This window comes from Bidens hawaiensis, unplaced genomic scaffold, assembly GCF_021521415.1.
Source record: "Bidens hawaiensis isolate Kalapana, Puna unplaced genomic scaffold, B.hawaiensis_p1.1 tig00021837_1, whole genome shotgun sequence".
Classification (NCBI taxonomy): domain Eukaryota; kingdom Viridiplantae; phylum Streptophyta; class Magnoliopsida; order Asterales; family Asteraceae; genus Bidens; species Bidens hawaiensis.
The window spans coordinates 263,715-280,000 of record NW_027493391.1 but is presented as its reverse complement, the minus strand read 5'-3'; the positions used below and the strand labels follow the sequence as shown (position 1 = coordinate 280,000).

The following is a 16,286-nucleotide window of genomic DNA, read 5'->3' as shown; positions in this document are numbered from 1 at the left end:
GACCATGAGGCACAATTTGGCTTGGTAGTTTATTGTAAAGATCTTGAAGCCCTCTCACTACTCCTTTTACTATCTTCAATCGCGTAGGCCAGTCTGGGCGTCCAATTTCATCACATCGGTTACCTGGGATCACCACAATAAAGTTATGAACATGGGGTTTTGTATAATAGGTACATGTGTTACTTAGTTTTATTCTTAAGAAAAAGGTTCTTGCTTTAGGCTTCATGACATAGAGGGCCCCATATCTTTCTTAGGACTGAGGGCATGTTTGGAATTGAGTTTGAAAACACAAAGGTCCGTTTTATTTTAGTTTTTAATAAGGTTAAAAAGCTGTTTTCTAAAAGACAAATTCTGGCTTTTTAAAATGGTTTTTTGAAAAAGCCAATAAGTCAATAAGTTGTTTTCATACTCAATCTCATACATGCCCTGAGAATATGGTAATTGGTTTCACTTCTTTAATCTTTGTATTCTAAGTGTTATTGGCCACCAAAATCTAAAACCACCACTAAGTGATTTGCAAATTTGTATTCGTAGCGTTATACAATGAAGATAGTTGTTCAATTATTTGATTTTACGAAAAATAGGTCTGATTTTTGGCGCGCCCTTCTTAAGTCAAAAAGGTTGTCAAAAAACCAATTTCAAAATCTTTTTGTGTCACGTTAAGTCTTTACCACCACACCTTAGTGGCTGCCACTTTCTTGTGTCACTAAGGATATTTTTGCTTGTTATGTTTCTTGCTAAAGCGTAATTTTGGTAGTAACAAGGAGTTGGGGAGATGCTATTATAAGCGAATGAGAGAAAACATACGATGGAGATGGAAGGCTAAGCTAATGTTGTCCACATAATTCGAAACCAAAAGCTTCTCATCTTTTCTGTAGTAGAAAGCCACAATTGGTAGTATATTTGGATGCTTCAGTGAAGAAACACTAAGTGACCCGGTGCAGATTATAGATAATCTGGGGGTTAAGTAATGTTTCCCACGAGAATGAGGTCCAACAGAGACGGTTGTTCTTCAGGGGACCTGCAAAACAAACACCGTAAGCTCGTCACTGAGAAGGGGGGGGGTTCCTCCTTGTGACCACCCTCCGGCGTGAGAATCAGACTAGATTGCTCTGAATATAAGTGTATATTAAGAGATTGCTAGATAACAGGATAGCAGATGATCTTACCATTCCAAGATGTTGGAGTATTTATAGCCGAAGGTAGGTTTCCTAGAAGGTACAGCCGGCTGAATAGTATTTCTGTTCTACCAACAGTGGACTATGCGCAGGCCATACTGGTTGGTGGATAGGTTACGGCCAACAGTAACAAAGTCGGCTGCACTATTCCACCAACTGTAGATTATGCACGTCCCACCTACTGTGGATTATACGCAGGCCATGCTGGTTGGTGAGTAGGTTACTGCCAACAGTAACACTATTCCACCAACTGTAGGCTGCGCACGCCCCACAGTAAGGGTTGGTGAGTAGGCAGCGGCTAATAGTGACAAACAGTACTAGAGGGTGCTCCTCCTCGTACTGTTGTCGGTGAGCTGTCACCCTGTGATTGGCTCATGGGCTGTTCTGGTCAGATCGTCTGTCCTATCCATACCTTGGTAGGTATAGTACAAAAGATCTTTCAGAATCATACGGACTGGCTCATTTAGGCGGGATTGTTCCCGCCTTGCTCATTCCTTCATGTGACTACTGAAGTAGCTAGTGTCTTGTGCGTGTAGCCCTGCTGTCTGCGGGTAGCCTTCCCTGATGGCTTGTATCCGCAACTGCGGGAACAGGCGGGGTACTTCACCATTGGGAGGCTTTCCCTGCCTGTACAGCTTGCGTACTGCGCGTAAGGTTCTCTGAGCGTGGTGGGTCCTGCGGGAGCAGATGGCCTTTGCGCAGACGTCCCTGTTCAAGGTGAGTCTTGCGGGACCAACTGGGCTCTGCTGGGACCTACCTCTTCAAGTCCCCCCAGTCCAATGTTCTTCTCATGAATGTTTAATAAAGTGAGGTGAAATTTTGGACTTTAAGCAAGGGGTTTTGAAAAGGGGTTTTTTAGTTTTAAGGTTCTCCGTGGGGATTCTTCCCGCGGGTTTCCTAATGTCACCTGCAAAAATTCCCGATTTTTTTGCTTGATCTTTGGGTATGATGCGGGTAGGTATGTAACCTTCTCGCAAGTCAGGAGCGTTGAGTCTTACTTGTATATATTCTCCATGGGGTTCTGGTGGTTTTCAACATAGTGATCAATTATGCTAAGACCACCAATTCCATCACGGAGTTTCAAACAATATAATTCTCGACGTTCCCGTTATGCGGGGATGTTATTCCTCTATCCGCAAGCATTGCCCAGAAGATCCTTCTTGGTTTCAATTCTCTGCGGGGCGCTAGGTATGTGAAGGGTTTTGCCTTAACACTGTACCCGCACCTGTCTTACGGTTACTTTACTTCCAAGGTACTGGGGTCCATTCCCTGCGGGTGCTAGGTATGTGAAGGGTTTTGCCTTAACACTGTACCCGCACCTGTCTTATAGTTACTTGGTTGCCAAGGTATTCTTGGCTTCAATTCCCTGTGGGTGCTAGGTATGTGAAGGATTTTGCCTTAACACTGTACCCGCACCCGGCTTATGGTTACTTGTTTGCCAAGTTATTCTTGGCTTCAATTCCCTGCGGGTGCTAGGTATGCGAAGGGTTTTGCCTTAACGCTGTACCCGCACCCGGCTTATGGTTACTTGTCTGCCAAGGTAAGGGGTATTTTCCCGCTTACTTTTTTGAATCTTTTTGAATTTTTTGAAATTCGAAGGGTTGGTGGAAAGATAAGAACAGTCCAAACCTCTGAAACGTCGTGCGACGGTTTCTTCTGACTGTGTCAGGACGTGCAGGAAGTTATGGTGACGTGACAGAACATGGTCATTCCAGACGCTTTTTCAGGCGCGTGGGCGCGATTTTTCAGGCGCGTGGCCGCGAAATTTCTGGCACCCGTCCTTTTGACAGCTGTTGCCAGCTTAGTTTCATTGCACCCTCGATTTCTCTCTCATCCGCATTAAATTCACCGCATTAATTGCGATTAGTATATAAAGGGGGAGAGGGTCCTTTGTAATTCACACCTTCACCTCTTCTCTTCTTCTTCTTAGCGATTTCCGGCAAATACTCCCCTCTTCAGGCAAGCATTTTCCCGAAATCGCTTTCTTCTTTCTGCAAGATGTCTTCACATGATCTCGAGTCTACAACTGATGACAGGAGTACTGCTATCGAGTGCCAGTGTGCTCTGCCCGGCGATCAGTACCGGTATGTTGTTAGGAAGTTCATGCTCGATCCTCTATAGCCTGAGTTTCCTGAACCCCATCAGACCGTGTACGATGCCCCCAGAGGCAAGATCGGGGTTTATGCAGCATTCTTTGTCTATGGGAATCTTAGGTTCCCATTGACAAAGTTTGTTTACCGTGTCCTTGAGAGGCACGGTGTTCATCTGACCGAGTTGCACCCCATGGCGATCGCCAAGATTCGCCACTTCGAGTGGGTGTGCCGGATTTTGGGCATCGAGCCCCATGTTGACCGCCTGATGACCTTCTACACTTGGAGGTGCATCCAGGGGTGGTATACCCTGACAACCCGTATCAAGGGTTTGAAGATTTGCGCGACAGAGCGCAGTCTTCGCGCGTGGAAACGGGAGTTTTTCTACATTTCTGCCCGCGCCATCCCCCTTGCCATGAAGTTTAAAAATGGCCAAGCAATTCCGAGCCTTCACGCCACCAACTACCAAGAGGCGGAATGGTTTTCGAAGATATCCCGGGTCCAATCTCCGGTTTACCGGTTTGCGGAGTCCGGGATGGTGATGTTGGGGATGAGCCGGGTGTGGAAGGAGGCGTCTCAGGTTCCCATCCTTCTCGAATACGGTTTGAACTCTATTCCTTATGGTATGTCTTGTCCTTCTTGCTGATACGAGTTTGTCTTCTAACTGTTTGTTTTTTTTTTTTTTTTTGTTTTTTTTTTTAGAGGGGAACGATTTGGAGTCGCTCCTGTACCCGCGGGAAGCTGACGGTCCCGCGCGGATGGGTACTCGTGCTCTGGACGAGGGCGAGTTGCCCATCCTGGAACAAACGGCGGATCAGTTTGTGGAGGTCTATCCGCTGGGCCACGAGATCCTGAGCCACCGGCGGCCAGGTAAGGCGATATTCTATCCTCAATCCCTTAATGCTGTACCCGCTGCTGGGATTCCTGACATCCTGTCTTCTTCTGAGGAATCCGCAGATGGTCCTCCGTTGGTGCGGAAGAAGAAGGCTGCCGGCGGGAAAGGGAAGGAGAAGGTGGCCTCCACAGCCGATCCGGTGCTTCTATCTGACACCGAGTCAGATAGTGAAGAGGTAGCGGGGAACCCCGGTGGTGAGAAGACCACTGCTCCGGAGGCTACGACTGTTACCTCCGGAGAACCAACGACGACGACGGTGACCGGCATCAAGAGACCGGCTCCATCGGGCTCGTCCCCGCCCGTCCGTACGTTCAGGCTCAAGAAAACCCGTAAGTACAACTTCAGCTTTTATCTTCATAGCTTAATATTTCTAACACTTTTCTTCTTTACGCAGGCGTGGATGTTGACGCATTCCAGGGTGGAGCACAGAAGAGTACCTCCCCGCCGATGACGGTAGGCTTGGTCAGCCTACCTGAGGCGTCGACCCAGGCGCCTGCGCCTGCTTCCGCTGGTCCAGTTGCTCATTCCTTTGAGCCGACTGTTCCAGCCGAGATGCCAGCCGAGATGACGTCACCGCCGGCCGTGAGTGCGATTTTTACAGCATCCTTCACGGAGCCGGCGGTTACTGTTGCTGCTGACTCCACGGCGGCGACCGCGGCGGATACCATGCCTCCGCCATCTACTGCGGCGGAAACCGTGCCGCCTCCGCCATCGGCCTCGACGGCCGAACCTTCAGGTACGCGCGGGGCTTCTCGCCAATCTTTGTTACCTTCCCATCTGCCTGACCTTTTGGATGGATTTCCCTTAGGTTCAGGTGATGGGTTCGGTGGCTATCGGCCTGTGATCGACCCTACAGGTGCGTAGGGTTCTTTTGGCCTTTATACATTTTTTATCATCTTTTCCTAACTACTTTGTTTCTTTTGCAGTGTCGGATTCCAATGAAGTGTATGTTCCAAGATGGAACATTCGCCGAGGAACAACCCTTCGTACCCCTGTGGAGTGCGTGGAATGGGCTCGTCACGCTGCTCCCAGTGGTGCGTTGGGGGAAGCCATGGCTAGCTACCAGGAGGGTAGGCTAAGCAATGAGCTTCGGGTTCTCCTCGCCCGGATGCAGCCGCGCGTCGAGCTGCTTTGTCGTGAAAACGACAAGTTAAAAGCAGCTCGCGCTAAAGAAGTAGCTCAGGTGCGGGCTATCCGGGAGGAGAACCAAAAACTCTCCGCAGCGGCTGCGGAGAAGGAGAAGGCCTTCAAGGCCCTCGAGGTTGAGGTTCAAGCGCGACTCGAGGCCCGCTCCAAGGCTGCCCAAGCTGTTAACGAACAGCTTCGGCTAGCTAAGGAGACTGCGAGGAACGCGACCGAGAGGGCTACCAAGGCTGAAGCTGTTGCTGAGCCTCTCCGCCTGGAAAATGAAGAACTTAAAGCCAAATTAGAGGCTCTTCAACAGGCTCATGATGCCTTGGCTATGGAGGACGCGAAGAAGCTTCAAGAGATCCTGGACCAGAGGGGCGTGCTTGCGCACACAGAGTGGAAGCTTAAGGGCGTTGAAGAGGCCGCTGCAAAGGATGTGCTTCTTGCCAATCTTAATAAGAGCGAAGCCGAACGCTCCTGCACCCAAGCTCAAGCCGCCCTTCAAGAAGCTCTGGTTGCCCAGGAATGGCTTCTTCGAGAAGCGTTGTCTCAGGTATTTTAGCTTTGTCTTTACGCTTTCCTTTGTGACAGAAGTTTCTTACACTTGTACATTTTCTTTGTAGGTTGTGCATCGGGTCTTTTCAGAGACGTCTTATGACGATGCTATGAGCGCAGCCCTCAACGCTTCTCATGAGGATGGGGAAAAGGCCGGCTTCCTGCTTGGTCTAGGGTTCGTTGAGAAAGGCATCCCGCCTTCCAACTTCCCTTTGTTTGATGTGGACACTGAAACTGCTTACGACCAAGCAGTGAATCAGTATGCCGCCTTCCCGCATCCGGTGGTGGAGAAGGTGAACGAAGTCGCTGCTGCTGATGATGGGCTTGCTGTCCTTAGAGCTTTTCTTGAACCGCCACACTCTGCTGATGGTGCGGGTCCAAGTGGAAGTGGTCCTGAAGCATGATCCAGAAGATCCCTTTCCACCACTAGCGTAGATATTTGCTTTAGTATTTCTTTTGTATGCGGGTATACACCCAGCAATGTTTGTAATATTCGAGTTTCGATGAAATGAAGAATGTGTTTGTCCTTTTCCTTGTTTATTTTACGCATGTTTAAACTTAGCAATTTCTTTAGTACTTAGATAAGTTAACTTTTTGACGTGGTAAATTATAAGTTTATTTTGCTTCCTCTTTCATGATTGTGCGGATAGGACCGTCACTTGCACTTAGTAGGATGGCTAAACTTACATTTAACCTGCATGGAAGTTTACCTCATCTTTTCCTTTGAAATTTTCTAAGTGTTCAGAATAAGTTAACCTTTGAACGTGGTAGATGATAGGTTGAAGTTTTGCTTCCTTGCTCGTGATTGTGCGGGTAAGACCGTCACTTGCACTTACAAGGATGGCTAAACTTCACTTATATCTGACCTGCGTGTAGGTTTTCCTTAGAACTTTTTAACATTTTTAGCGTTGTGTTTATGCGGGTTTTACCGCCTTCCACACGCAACTACTTACTTCTTCCCACATTGATGCGGTGAATACCGGCACATGGGAAGTTCATAAGTTAAAGGTAAGGCTATCAACACATTGTGAAAGGAGAATCATTTCCATTAGAAGTGGCTCTTAGGCCTTTTCTTTACAAGTTTGGAATTGATCTACATATAACATTTGCGTAATTGAGCTCCATTCCATGTTCTTGGGATGGGAGTGCCATCGAGCCTTTCGAGCCGGTATGCGCCCTTTCCCAGAACTTGTTTGATAACGTATGGCCCTTCCCAGACCGGGGCCAGCTTTCCTGGGCGTTCTTGGTTCGAAGCCTCGTTGTTACGCAGTATGTAGTCTCCTTCATTGAAGTTGCAGAGTTTTACCCGCGTGTTGTAGTACTTTTGCATTTGTCGTTTGTAATTCTCTTCACGCACTGCGGCTAAGTCTCTGCGTTCCTCGGTTAGCATAAGGTCTAACCGTCTTTCCGCATCATTGTCCTCTGGCTGGATCAAGACCCTTGGTGAGGGTAAACCAATTTCGACCGGGACCATGGCTTCAGTGCCATAAGTGAGACTGAACGGGGTTTCCCCCGTACTGGCCTTTTTCAGCGTTCTGTTTGCCCAAAGGACGTGCGGAAGCTTGTCCACCCAGCCGGATCTGTGTTCCAAGAGTCTTTTCTTTATGCCATCGATGATGCTCTTGTTTGCTCTTTCCACCTCACCATTACCTTGCGGGTGTGCCACTGAGGTAAAGGTGTGGGTGATTTGAAGTTCTTTCAGCCACTGCTGTAGCTTTTTTTCAGCAAAGTTGGTGCCGTTATCGCTCACCAAATTCTGTGGAAGTCCAAAACGACAAATAATAAATTCCCAAATAAATTTTTTGATATGTTTTGCGGTTTTTTGGGCTAAAGGTTTTGCTTCTATCCACTTGGTGAAGTAGTCGATGGCTACCACTAGGAACTGAACATTTCCTGCTGCTGTGGGAAATGGGCCTGTCACATCGATGGCCCACTTCTGAAATGGCCACGAAGAAGTGACTGGAACAAGTTCATTCTTCGGGCGATGCGTGTTGGGTGCGTAAAGCTGGCAAGACCTGCATTTTCTGGTGTATGCCAGTGCATCCATATGCATCCCCGGCCAAAAGTATCCCGCATTGTTTAGCTTAGCCACAACAGCGTGGGGACCTGCGTGAACTCCACAGATGCCTTCGTGTACTTCCCTTAAGAGGTAGTCAGCATCTTGGTTGTCCACGCATCTTAAGAGTGGGCCAAGAAAGTTACGTCTGTAAAGGACGTCATCGATTAGTTGATAATTCAGTGCTTTACAGCGTAGTTTTCTTGCCTGTGTTTTTGACTCTGGTAGTGTTCCTGCTGCAAGGTAATTTATTATTGGTGTCATCCACGTTTCTGTACCGGTTTGGATGACACAAATTTCCTTGTGCGGGACTGATGGTGCTTCGAGGAGTTCAATGCGGATGTCTTTTCCCAAGTGGGTGAAGGCTAGTGATGCAAGCTTGCTTAACGCATCCGCAGATTTGTTTTCGCTGCGCTTGACGTGTATGACTTTACAATCATTAAAATCACGCATAAGGGTTTTTGCCTGGGCGAGGTACAGGGCCATTGTGTCGTTCACAGCCGTGTACGTCCCATTTATTTGGTTGGCCACCAGCATGGAATCCACGTGGGCTTCCAAGTTTTTCACTCCCATCTTACGCGCAATTCTCAATCCGGCCAAGAATGCTTCATATTCGGCTTCGTTATTCGTACTTGGAAAATCCAACCGAATAGCGTAAGTATATTCTTGGCCTGCTGGGTTGGTTAATTTTAACCCTGCGCCTGAACCCTCGTTACTGGCTGCTCCATCAGTGTAGAGTCGCCAGACATCATTGATGTCCTGTGCTGGGGAGGGTTGAGCCTCCTCCTGGCACTCTTTCTCCCGCGAAGCGGGGACTTCTGCAATAAAATCGGCCAGGACCTGGCCTTTTATGGCTGGTCTTGGCTTGTACTTAATTGCATATTCTCCCAATTCAATTGCCCATTTGGCTAGACGTCCCGATAATTCGGGTTTGCCTAGAACGTTTGAGAGTTTGAAGTTGGTGAGAATGGTGATTGGGTGGCCCTGGAAATATCGTCTTAACCTGCGTGAAGCGTGTATAAGTGCTAAGACTAATTTTTCGAGGGTAGAGTACCGGGTTTCTACGTCTGTTAGTACACGGCTAACATAATAGATTGGCATCTGGATGCCTTTTCGTTCTACTAGCAGGACTGCCCCGGTTGCTCTATCTGTTGCGGAAAGGTATAGGATTAACTCCTCTCCCGCTTGTGGTGCTGTAAGTGTTGGGAGTTCGATCAGGCGTGACCGAATCTCCTGAAAAGCTGCTTCCGCTTCTGGTGTCCAGCGGAAGTGCGTTTTCTTTAAGCAGTTTCTCAATGTTGACACGAAAGGAAACGACTTATTCGCATGGTTTGCCAAAAAGCGATTAAGTGCGACTAGTCGTCCATTCAGTGTCTGAGCCTGTTTGATGGTGGTAGGTGATTCCATTTTAACAATGGCTTCGACCTTTTCAGGGTTCGCTCTGAAGCCATCTTTAGTAACAATGACTCCCAAGAACTTCCCTTCTTCCATCCCAAATGAACACTTGCTCGGGTTGAGCTTCATGTTTATCTTTCTGAGCGTGTTGAAAGTTTCTTCAATGTCTTTCAACATCGCTTCTGGCTCGGGGCTTTTGATGACCAAATCATCCATATAGACTTCCAAGTTTCTCCCGATTTGGGCATGAAACTCTTTGTCCATCAGTCGTTGGTACGTGGACCCTGCATTCTTAAGTCCGAATGGCATCATTTTATAACAAAATGTACCATCGGGCGTCCGAAATGCGGTTTTGTCCTGGTCATCTACGGCCATGTGGATTTGATGGTACCCCTTATACGCATCCAAGAAGCATTTAAGGCGAAATGGTGCCAACGAATCCACCTTAAGATCAATTTCTGGTAACGGATAACAATCTTTGGGGCATGCTTTGTTCAAATCTTTGAAATCTATGCACATGCGCCATTGTTTGTCATTCTTCGGTACCATTACGGGATTTGCAACCCATGTTTGATATCTACTAACGCGTACGATGCCTGCGTCAAGGAGTTCCTTGACTTGGGTTCTACACGCGTTAGTTTGTTCAGGCCCTATTACTCTGCGCTTTTGTACGACTGGCGTAACAGCCGGATCGCACTTGAGCTTATGCTCCGCCTTACTTCGGGGTACACCAGTCATGTCAGCTGGTGCCCACGCAAAGATGTCAGCGTTTTTCTGCAGTAAGCGTTTGAGTAAGGTGCGGGTGGGATCAACGATTGTTGGTCCAATGGTAACGGCCTGGTCGGGGTATTTACCATTGAAGGCCCATTTTTCCGGTTCGGTGATGGTTGGTTTAGCCATTTTCGGTTTGGGTTTAGATGAGACAGATGCGATGCATACCTGGGGAATGCCAGTGATTATCGCTACACCCTCAGCTGTTGGCCATCCCATCATGCCGTGGACTCAAGATACCACGGCGTTGAATCTTGCCATCCCGTCTCTTCCGAATAGGATGTCATACGTGTGGTGTGGCTTTCTCATCACGACAAAATCCACGTCTTCTGTGCGTGAATGATTCCCATCGGTAAGAGTAACGGGGAAAGATAGGATACCCAGGGGGGTTTCTGTACTGCCGTCAAACCCTTCCATTGAAGCGTAGACCGTTTCCAAGCGTTCTTTGTCTTCATCATCCAGCTTGTCAAAGAACTGCCTGTACATCACTGTCGACGAAGCGCCGTTGTCAGCAAGAGTGCGGGAAGTGATGTAATGCCCCAGCTGGCTTTTGATGACGATGGGGCCTTCTTTGCTGGGGCCTCCTGGCACTCGCGGGAAGCGCACCTAAGCTTCCTTCCACGCGCATGGTTCTGTCACTCGTCTCTTTCTTCCTCTGACCTTGCCATGAACCATGTTGATGCTGATGTCGACGGGCTTTCGTCCGTTACCTCTGTACCGGTTGTCATTCCTTCCTCCCTTCTTGATTGATGCCACGAGATGTGCAAGTCTTCCATCCTTGACAAATGTCTCAACAATATCCTTCAGGGATGTGCACTCTTCAGTACCATGACCCTTTGTCCCGTGGAAATCACAGGATTTGCTTTGATCCGCATTAGGTTTCTGCCGGATCAATGGGGCTTTTGGCCATGGCAATTTTTCCGTGGCAAATATCTCCGTGACGCTCTTGGTGAGTGGCGTCCACCGGTGTTTTCGGTTTGAAGGGTGTGTGTTGTCCCTTCCGCCAACAAGAGGGCGAGAGCTGGATGAGGTGTCAAAGTTTACCCTTGACTGCCAAATACCTAGCCGCCTCTTTTTGTTCTGCCGAGCGATCCTAACGTTGTTCTCCCTTGTCCTCTGCGTGTAGAGGTGTGTACTCTGGGGAAGATCTCTTCCCAGCTGCTTCTCCGTCTCGGCAAAGCGCTTGGCTGCCGTCATGATGGCATCCCATGTGGATGGCATGCCGTCCTTACCCGTCAATGTGCGGATAAGCTCTGGGTACTCGGCGCCCTGGATGAAAGCGGCGCGAACAAGATCTTCACTTATGTTGCCCAGACTCAGCTTCTTGGAGTTGAAGCGGGTGATGAAGTCTAGTAAAGATTCATCCTCCTCTCTAACGCAGTTGAGGATCGTCCACTGCTCTTCAGTATACTTCCTCTGCTGGCTGAAGTGCTGGCTGAACTTGTTCTGAAAGTCCGCCCAGTCATATATGTGGTGGACCGGTAAACGATCGAACCATGCCCTGGCTGCTCCGACCAGAGTCATCTGGAACATGTAACACCACGTGGGTTCCGTCCAGTTACTGACTGTAGCCCCCGCAATGAACCTGTTCAAATGGTCGTCTGGGTCGGATAGACCATCATAAGTGCCAATGTTGGACATTTGTTTGGCACTTCTCGGGGCGATTGCTTCCGCAATATCCCTTGCAAATTTTGACTTTCCTGCATTCGTAGCAGTTGGTCTAAAAGTTTTGGAGAAGTCACGCGGGTTTCTCTCCGCATTTGTTGGTTTAAAGGCTTCCCCAAAATTCCTTTTTGGCTGGGAGTCCGTTTCCTTGCGCTTCCCTTTCGCATTATGGCGAGGGTTTGCGTCGGTATCGGACTCCTCTCTCTCGTCGTCTGAGTACTCGCCCTCGCTGTTCATAATGAGGTGTTGGCGAGTACTGCCGAATTCGTCAGCCTGTTGAACTGAACGCAAGCGTTCGTCCAATTCAGCTTGGAACTCTTTCTGACGTGCTTCGGCCCACGCCCTCACTTGATCTAGTGTTTGGCGAGGGACCCTCGTTCGTTTTTCCAGCTGGGTATCGGTGAACCCCAGTGGAATATTTACTGCACTTGCCCCGGCTTGGGTAGTCGGGGTAGTGTTCGTAAGGATTGTATAACCGCCGGTGTTCCCCCCAGTTGCTGGGGTTGTTACCGGGGTTTCTTGGTCGGTTACTGGCCTTTGGACCTGAGTAACGTTAACCATTTCTTTAGAAAATTTGAAAAAACTAAATTAGTTCTAGCTTTTATGCACGGATGGCGCCAATGAAGAAACACTAAGTGACCCGGTGCAGATTATAGATAATCTGGGGGTTAAGTAATGTTTCCCACGAGAATGAGGTCCAACAGAGACGGTTGTTCTTCAGGGGACCTGAAAAACAAACACCGTAAGCTCGTCACTGAGAAGGGGGGGGGGTTCCTCCTTGTGACCACCCTCCGGCGTGAGAATCAGACTAGATTGCTCTGAATATAAGTGTATATTAAGAGATTGCTAGATAACAGGATAGCAAATGATCTTACCATTCCAAGATGTTGGAGTATTTATAGCCGAAGGTAGGTTTCCTAGAAGGTACAGCCGGCTGAATAGTATTCCTGTTCTACCAACAGTGGACTATGCGCAGGCCATACTGGTTGGTGGATAGGTTACGGCCAACAGTAACAAAGTCGGCTGCACTATTCCACCAACTGTAGATTATGCACGTCCCACCTACTGTGGATTATACGCAGGCCATGCTGGTTGGTGAGTAGGTTACTGCCAACAGTAACACTATTCCACCAACTGTAGGCTGCGCACGCCCCACAGTAAGGGTTGGTGAGTAGGCAGCGGCTAATAGTGACAAACAGTACTAGAGGGTGCTCCTCCTCGTACTGTTGTCGGTGAGCTGTCACCCTGTGATTGGCTCATGGGCTGTTCTGGTCAGATCGTCTGTCCTATCCATACCTTGGTAGGTATAGTACAAAAGATCTTTCAGAATCATACGGACTGGCTCATTTAGGCGGGATTGTTCCCGCCTTGCTCATTCCTTCATGTGACTACTGAAATAGCTAGTGTCTTGTGCGTGTAGCCCTGCTGTCTGCGGGTAGCCTTCCCTGATGGCTTGTATCCGCAACTGCGGGAACAGGCGGGGTACTTCACCATTGGGAGGCTTTCCCTGCGTGTACAGCTTGCGTACTGCGCGTAAGGTTCTCTGAGCGTGGTGGGTCCTGCGGGAGCAGATGGCCTTTGCGCAGACGTCCCTGTTCAAGGTGAGTCTTGCGGGACCAACTGGGCTCTGCTGGGACCTACCTCTTCATTCAGCCTGCTTAATCTTTTCATATGTTGGTAAAACTCTTCCTTCCCAACATTATTCATTTGCTTAAACCTCTTCACCACCATTACTTTCCTGCCTGCGATTAAAGTCTTGTAACTGGCTCCAAACATCCCACTTCCTAGTACAGCTGCTGATGCCTTCAACAAATCTGCAAGATCAAACCTTTCCTCGTCTTCCGCCAAGAAAGTCAGATTCAAGGAAACATCCGCCTTATTTCCATTATGAGCGAATGCTCCGCCTTTTTCCTGCATGCTAAGGTTTGCGAAAGCTGTTACTGAACCATTGTTTAGAACTTCTACTGGAACATCCTGGTCGCGGCGGCAACATAATACTGCAACAGCAAAAATCAATGCTGCAACCGCGACTACCACTACCAATGCTATGGTGATGATCATCGGGGGTGTAACCTTCTTCTGACATTCACCCAATGGCGGTCCACAAAGTTCATTACCTGTTTCATGACAAAGCTAAGATCTTTTGTTTTGAGATGTTACTTTTGACAAAGGTCATAGAAATTATTCATCATTTGACAATTTGATGCCCAAATGTATACATGTGTAACGATCCATATCCATTGAATTAATATTATGACTTTACAACAAGCATTGTCAATGGACATTTTATTCTATCATAATGAATCTGTATAGGATAAAAATATAAAACATATGAAATCTATTATTCACCTGAAAATTGGCTTGCAGGAAAATGCTGAAGTGCTTCTGGGATATGACCGCGAAGATGATTGTTTGCGAAATCCGCGACTTTCAATTTACCTGGAGCAAATTTGGGGATTTCACCCTCGAATTGATTGCCTTGGAGCATCAACTCTTTTAGTTCCGGCAGTCGGGTCAATGACGAAGGGATCTGGCCCATGAGCTCATTATTTGCCAGATCTAGCTTCTCGAGCCATTTCATACCCTTGAAAGCATTGGCCGGAATCTCACTAGAAAACTTGTTATTTGCCAACGATATCTCTTTCATTCCATCGAGCATTCCAAAATCAGGGAAGGTACCCTTGAAGAAGTTGTTATTGAAGCTTATGCTCATAAATGATGACAATTTGGATAAAATATTCGTGTCGATGTAACCTTCAAGCGCCTTCTTCTCGAGTTGTATGCCTCGGACAGTCCCATTGGTGCAAACAAGGCCTTCCCAATTGGCTGTATTGTTATTGCATGGGCTCTTCGTCGCAATCCAGGAGGTTAACTTCTCGCCGTTGGACAGGGAATCCTTGAATTCAGTGAGGGTAGCGGAATCCGAACCTTTGGCATGGTGCATGGTCGAGATAACGAGGAGGACAAGGAAACGACCTGAATGGGCCGACATGGAAGACGAGGCCGAAAGCAGTGGTGCGCGCACATACAAGTGCGCGCCCATTGAAAAGGCTATTGTAGAAGGCAATGGTGGCTGTTGTTAGGCTTACCGAAAACTTGGAAATGAAATGAGTTTGTGTGGGCATGAAAAAAGAAAGGTGAAAAGAGAGAAAGAAAGACATGTTAGAGAATAGAGAGAAAAGGAAGGTGCCATGAATAGTTTTCTTGTCCTGTTTTTCATGAGATCTTCAATTAGTTAGGGAAATTATAGGCTGGAACTTTTTCCTACATAATATCAATTCTGTTTCTGGTAGTCAAGAGTAATTTGCCACCATTTTGTTTTTCCACATTAATTTTGTTTAGACATGCTAAGTAACACACCCTTTGATTTAACTAGGTTTTTACCTGGCACCTTCTGTATTTGGTAAAACACGAGCGTTGCTACAGCGAGTCAACACGACTCTGCGACATCGACTACGTTCGTTACGGTACCAAAACTACACTAAAATAACTTTGTCAAGCTAACGTATTTAAAGCAAATTAAAGAACGAAACAAAAACACGGGCGTGGAGGCAGCGAGTCGACAAAAATTTAGTTGGTATCGGTTAGGTCCATTAAGATATTGACAGGAAAAAATCAACAAAATCAAGTTGTAATGTGTCTAAAATAACTTTGATGCGTCTTTTGTTTGTTGATTTCTTTTATAATTTGGATAAGATACAACTATTATTTAAATCTATGAACTTGAAATACCAAGTTAAACACAGATTTAGAATTAAGTTTGCAGTTAAACAGTCTCAAATAATAGTCCCTACTAATGACATGACTGGCGACAGTCCCATCTTTTAATATATTTGTTCATAACGGTTCGCGATTAACAAAATCCTGATGCCGTTAGTTGCAGATCATCAGAAAAACGTTTTTGGCTGGCAAGATCACATTTTTCGTTAGAAAAATTAACATTTTCATCCCAAATTTCTTTGTAACCTTAGATAAGATGTTTAGGAACTCCTCTAGTAAAAGTCTCAGTTATTGAGGTCGTCGAAACCCTAGAGCCACTGTCGTAGCTAGTTGGTGGTGCTCAAGTGGTGGTGAGCAGTGGCGGACCTTGAGCATCTACTATGGATGAGCCGAACTTTACGAGACCCAAATTCTTTTTTCCTACTTCTAAGTTTCAGTTGATAATATGGTTCGGGTCGGGTCAAACAATAAAAACTCTATATTTAAACTTTCAACTAAAACACCAATTCAATCGTTCAACTTTAAATTCAATAATTCAAACTACCATTATTGCACAAAAAAAAAACAAAGACGAAAAGCAAGTTTATTGATAGTGTTTCTTATTTTTTTGGGTTAAAAATTATTAGGCTTGGGCTTAATGTGTAAATAGAACCTATTTTAAAAACAATCAATTGTAAACCGGACGCATATAGTATGAATGAGCACAACTTAGTATATATAATTTTAATTTTTTTTTTCAAAAAAAATTACCCTACCAAACGAAAAAGATGGATGGGCTGAGGCCCATGTTGCCCCCCTACAAGATCCTCCAATGGTAGGTGGTGTTCATGTTG

At 46.9% G+C, this 16,286-nt stretch overlaps 1 pseudogene; it reads right to left on the bottom strand.

Moving 5' to 3' along the window:
- Positions 1-75: 75 nt before the first annotated feature.
- On the bottom strand, positions 76-14,677 carry LOC143564249 (pollen receptor-like kinase 5 pseudogene; annotated as a pseudogene).
- Between the last annotated feature and the right edge of the window lie 1,609 nt (positions 14,678-16,286).